Here is a 6,523-nt window from a genome sequence, read left to right as displayed (position 1 = left end):
CAAGTAAAGAAAACAGCCCACTTTATTTACAGGGTAAATCATTTTGACTTATCTTGCAGGGGTTTGCTCATAGCAAGCTGACAGTTTCCCCCTGTTGCACAGTAAATGGCTGACGGGGAAAATGTTTTCCTTCCCACCATGTAGAAACAACCAGCCAGAAGGGGAGGAGGGGTCGAGGACTTCATTTTTCTAATACTCCATTAATGTTCTTCTTGCTGACAATCACTGCAAAGGCCTGAACTCACCACTCCAGGCAGCTCGAGCAAGAAACCTGAATCTCTACAGGGATTTTGAGCTAAGTACATTGACTCAAGTTGAAACTTTTGGTCTTAAAAGGGTAAGTTAACCATTAAAATGATTTTCAAGTACCATTACAGTAGGAAAAAGGAGGAAAAAAAAACCCCAGCAACCTAAAGTTGCTTCTTTTTTCTTCTGTTTAAATCCTTGCTCAAAAAAAAACCCTAATATTTTTGTTATCTAAAATAACACGACAACAGGGGTAGGATATTTTTAAAGGTATAACATTCCCAAGCAGATTTGTTTTGGTTTTTTTTTAATTGTGATACATAGATCCACTAATTGGGGGTATTTTTGATTTGTGCAAACTAAATACAAAACCAAATCTGGATGTAATGCAAATTGCTATTATCTTTACAGATGAAAGTTTTCAGCTCAGGGATGTGACCCAATCTTTCCTCTCTGGAAGGTGGTGTGATCTCAAGACATCACCCTGAAGAAATCATCCCACTTCTCCAGCTCTGCTCCAAGTTACAGCAATAGCCTGATTTTTTCAGTCTAGCCAATCCTACAAGCTTATTTTCCACCTTTTCCTTGGGCCACCTCATATGAAAAACCCACCAGTGTTAAAAAGACTGAAAACCTGCAGGAGTTTTTGGATTGCTCACAGTGTCAGTGAGCACCAGGAGCAGCTCCAAGGGATGGTAAAAGTGGAACAGGGAGTGCATTTGCAGCAGGTGTGCTCATCACAAGAGGGAAGGACAGGATGGGTTAGGCAGCTCAGAGCAATGCTTAGGTAGGTCTGCTTTGGGTTGGAAATCCTGCTTTCACAGGATTTGTAAATGATCCCATCCAGCTAAACTGGGATGAACTGCAAGTGCAAAAGTCAGCCTTGCCAATTTCAACAGGGATTGCAACAGGATGCAACTATCTGCTGAAGTGTTTGCCACAATAGCAAGCTAAATAAACCATCCAGGATGGCAGTCATCACTCAAATAACACAGAGAAATTCACCAAGACTGTTAAATGCACTACACACACACACACAAAGAGAGCAAGAGCGGCATTTTGCAACCCTAATACAGCAGGTTAAGAGGTGTGCATGTTTCACATCCCCAATAATATCTTATTTAGGAGAGACATCAATCAATGCTAGACCTCAGGCAAAATCCATGCAATTACAGTGATTTATACCTTTTGACACTCTGGCCTGCTGACACTGGGAAGACAACGTGCATCGGAGTGTGCTGCAAATATCCACTAACACATTTCTCTGTGGTTTGGGGGTTAGAAATATGAAAACATATGTTCTGATTTATAAACTGCAGGTCAAACATGCAGGTGTTAATGGCTTTTTCCCTGAGATTTTCAGCTCCAGCCAGACCTGTGTATGAGCAACCAATTAAGAAATAGAAAATAGCACAGCCATAATGGTGTTCCCATCATCTCATAGAAACCAAATAGCACAGCAAAATTAGAAACACAGACCTTTCCACCAGGTCTCAACCTCCAGGTAAGAAAACAACTCGGGATCCTGCACAAATCCAAATAATGCTTCTGCTTTGACCTTAAATGGCATGATTTAAAGTGATAATAAATATTTTAAAGACCTTTCCAGTTTAAATGGGTGAAAGTTGAAAGTTTGCACTAGTACAGTTAGTTGTATGATTAAAAGTAACTGTAACCCTGCTGGTACTAATGAGGGCTGCACAAAGGTTCACATTGCCTAACAGGTACATTTTTTCCTTGATTTTTTTTTTTCCCCCTGCTCTGTTCTAATATTCCCTTTGGGTCCCATCTGCACAGGTAAATTTATGATGTTGAGGATTATCCTGGAATATGGGCTCTATCTCCAGGGGGGCTAAAGCTCAGGCAGGCAAATAAAAGCTGACCACAGGAGCTGGTACAGTTCAGCTGTGCCCATGCCTGGTCACAGGCACTGTGATAGCCAAGCACAGCGTGGCTTAGGACTTCCTCACTCCTTACTCTGCCAGCCTACATCAAAAGGAGCATTGCAGCAGAAGATCAGTCCAAGGCCAGGATTCACACTCTGATTTTCATCTGTCATCCCATAAATCACAGAAATGACCACTGTGGGTGCTTTCTTAGCCATGGACAGAAAGCAACAGTACCCAAGGGCAACTCAATCCCCATTCCCTAGGGCCAGCTAATTCACAACAGAAGACAGCCCTGGAAAATGTCCTAAAGGACCACAGAAGGATTGATATGTTTTCTGGAAAAGGTAAAAGCAGATTGCCTGGTCCCATTTCCCCCTTGCAGGAGGATTATTGCCAACAGCAGAGCATGAATTGGAAGCCTTCAGGTGTGGAGATCCCACAGCCCTTCCTGGTACCTGCACTGAATGAAGCATCTTGCCTTAACATGCAGAATAGCTAAGAAATGACCAATGCATCTAGATGTGCAAAATACACATGGGAATTTGAAAATCAGCCTAGTTTTTCTTTGCAACAGGTGGTTTACATCATATGAACGCACACAAAACTCTGATACTTATTGGTGTTTTGATAGTTTTTTCAAGGCTGGTTGGTTTTTGGTTTATACAGAAATACTAACCAAAGCTGTCTGAAAAAAGTCCATGCACCATTTTTCCTGTTACTTTCCCATCAGGTAACATAACTAATAATTAAGCCAAAGATTTGTGAAGATGACAAGTCAATATTTCCTTGAGACCACAGAATTGTTGAAAATTATTGTTTTAATGGGGATTCAAAGTGGGTTTGCGTCATTATATCAACATATAAATCAGCTACAATTAAAAATAAAAAAAAAATCAACTGGCTACATAATTCCCAGCAAGTCCAGCTTCTAGCAACAGCAACAGAACACTGTCATTTTCAATCCCAGGAAAACATAATATATGTGGTAGAAGCTGCAACCAAAGAAAGCTAAAGAACATCCTTTAAAAACATTCCAAACATCTTTCTTTTTCATGCCATGAGAGATGATTTTTTTCTATTTCTTGTTAGGCACTCTGCTATTTTGCTTATAATTCCTCAGGGGCTGGTGACCTCATGAAGAAAAACAACCAGGACAGAATTAGCCTTTATTTATATATTAATAGTTTTACCTCCAGCAGTGGAAGATACAATTTTGAGTTAAAAATCATAATTTGTGAGTGTTTGGATAGCAGCACTCCTGCAAAGTTGTGGTAGCAGGAATTGCTGGGGAAGGCCGAATCGTGGTTGCCAATCGCTGCATTTATTAATGATTGGATTTGGAAATTAAGTGTCTACTCCAAAACTGACGAAAGCCAGGAAGATCCTTTGCATTCCCTGGATTTTATATCAAACCTTAAACACAGAGTAGAGTCATAGCACAGTGGGGGGCACTTGACAGGGAAGGCAAGACCATAAATCTCTTCCAACGTAAGCTCCCTCAATAATGTTAGTAATGGGATGGCGCTGGAGATTTTGGGGACAAGTGGGTGAGCAAAACTCCCTCCCCACCACTGCCATTCCCCCAGCCAAGGGCAGCTTAGAAGGTGACTGATCCTTGTCCTCACACTGCCCAGTGAGGGGTCTGGTCCCTCTGCCCCCCTCCCTTCCCAAAACACCCCTGATGGGGCTGTGAGAGGAGCTCCCACCCCGAGGGCTGGCTAGGCGCTGAAAAACGATACGAACTGAATGGCAAAATCAATATTTGGTCAGGCTGAGGGGGGACTATCGATTCTTTTCTCATGATATCCATGTCTCCTGCACTTCCTGCTTCTCCGGGGCACTGGAAACCCAAGTCCCTCCTAGACCAAGGGTGGCCAGGCTTTGACTCTGTAACATCTGTACCTCACAAGAAGTTCACGTGTGGTCTCCCAGCCCAGTGCTCGTCCACTTGAGTGGCAGCAGGGACATGCTGGCATGAGGGCTACTGGGTAAGCCAGGAGGAAGCAGGACAGCAGGAGATGCTGAGGGCAGTGACACTGGGTCAGTGCAGGGGAGCACCACATGAATATGCTGCCAGCTCTTATCTCCACCCTCTCCCTTACAGCCATGTGGCTACATCATGGTTTTAACCTCTAACTTCTCATTCAGCCCCTCACATCTGTTTTCTCTGGGCTTTCTTGCTCTCCCCCTTTCTGTCCTAAAAGTCTTTTGTCCTGGGCAGAGGCAGTAATGAGACCCACACAACTAGGAGATCCAGGAATGGTTGTCAATCCTCATATCAAGGAACAAGGGCAAAATGAAATCCCATGCCTGAAGACCCTCATCCTACATCTAGAATTCCACATGCTACAGGAACTGAGAGATGAATAGCAGCATTCATCATGGGTAAATGCAAGCACAGCCAAAAACTGATCTTGTTCTCCTAAGAAACTTTCTTCCAGTTTCCCCACCATTGAGGTCCTTCACACAGGTAGCCATGGACAATGGCCAACACAGGGGACAGTGAGACAAGAGAGAAATAAAGCGACACTGCTGTGTCACTAACCACACTCAGGTTAGCATCTCAAAAAATGGCAGCTCTTCTCCAGAAACATTATTGTTTAAAGGTCCTTTTTTCTTGGAGAAAACTGGGGTCTCCCTAGAAGTAACTTTAGATTGAGAAGTTTGCCAAACCACACACTGTGCTACTTGGTGTTTCCATTTGTTGAGTTGCAATGGTTTTGAATGACTCTGGAAAGCACTCAGGGATGCAATAATGAGAAGAGCACGGGAAAAGTTTCCTTCTTTTTCATAAAAACATTTTCCTCCCAGGTTTAAAAGCAATACTGCTCACAGCAGAGAGGCCATTGCTGGCCAAGTCTTCGAGAAGTCTGCCAGGTTCCTTGAACCCCAGGATGGAGAGTGACCAGTGGAGCTTCTGACTTCTTGCCTGGGCAAGAGGCCATTTTCTCTGGAGCAAGAATGAGGTGGTGAAACAATTCTCCATGAACACCTGTCCAACACCCATAAACTCAACTCACGCTGCTCAGCAGCCATGCAGACACACCTCGACACCACAGCACGGGCTGTCTGCTCTGGGGAGGACAGAGCAGGGATTCTCACATCACCAAGTTCACCCAGAGTCTGGTCCCACAAGAAAGCCAAGCCTCCTCAGACATCTGCCTGTCATACATGAGAGTCCTGGTCTGGCTTGGAGTGTGGAATCCTGCTTTTCCACACAGTCTAGGTACAAGGAGAAGCAGCCTGGCTGGAGCTGGCTTTTGCCTCACACAGCCTCCAAAGGCATTCCCAGGTTTTGTGGAATCCTGGCCTCTCTCACTATTCTGCCCTCAGCCAGGAGGTGGAAAAAACCTGAACTCACTCCTGCTAAAGTACAAGAGGAAAGTAATGGACAGCCAAGGACATAGTATCAGTCAAAACTGTGCATTAAGGGAAATACAAGCCCAGCAACAAGAGACTCACCCAGGAAAAGCTCAACCACATTGGGACCAGGGTTAGGCACGTTGCTGGGAGCACCAGGTGGTGGCACTCAGTTGCTGCAGTGCCAGGGACAACAGGCAGACAGAGAGCTCTGGCTCCCAAAAAGCCTGCCCAGAAATGAAATCAGATCAGCAGGCACCTGAAGGAGGGCAGCTCCCTACACTGCTTGCAGGAACACAAACAAACCATGGCTGCAAGTGTCCTTTGCAGGCTGTGTCTGGCAAAAATTGCCTTGCAAGGGCTTGGGAGAGTCCATAGAGAAAGCACTCAGCCCTCAAAAAGACAAATATACAACAGAGCTGGCTAGGTGGTGGTTGCCCTTGCTAAACTTCATGGAAAAACACAACTTGTGCAAACCGAATTCCCTCACTAACCTCTTCCCCTTGTTGAAATATTAAACAAAAATAACTTCTCTTTTTATCTTTGAGCCAGCAGGACAAATTCATCATTAAAGAAACTTCACTGAAGTCAACAGGGATATATCTGAGATGAAGAAATGAATTTGACCTATTGCTTTTTGTGTCCTTATATTCTAACTAATAACTAAATTACACAGGCTCCTAATCAACAGGATCAGAGAACCTGGCCAAAGCAGTTTGCTTTCTTCCCCCCCAGCATTGCTATCTGTACTTTTATATTGCCTTCTCTGTAAGTAACTTTTGAAAACAGATATTTTCAGCCAATTTAATCACTTTTTTTTTTTTTCCATGAGTATACTGTCAAAATCTTACCATAGAGTTCTCATAGAATATTTGCTCCTATCACACAGAGTAAGTAAACAAGAAATTTTCTATTTAAAATTCTACCGATTGCCATTAAAAAAATATTTTTGGGGGATGTTTCAAGCACACACATTTGTTAAAATTACTCCAGCCACAGGATGCCTAGTCTGATCCAAGGATCTCCCT

Source organism: Erithacus rubecula (genome assembly GCF_903797595.1).
Source record: "Erithacus rubecula genome assembly, chromosome: 10".
Lineage (NCBI taxonomy): Eukaryota > Metazoa > Chordata > Aves > Passeriformes > Muscicapidae > Erithacus > Erithacus rubecula.
The sequence above is the reverse complement of the archived record's forward strand: the minus strand, read 5'-3'. Positions refer to the sequence as shown.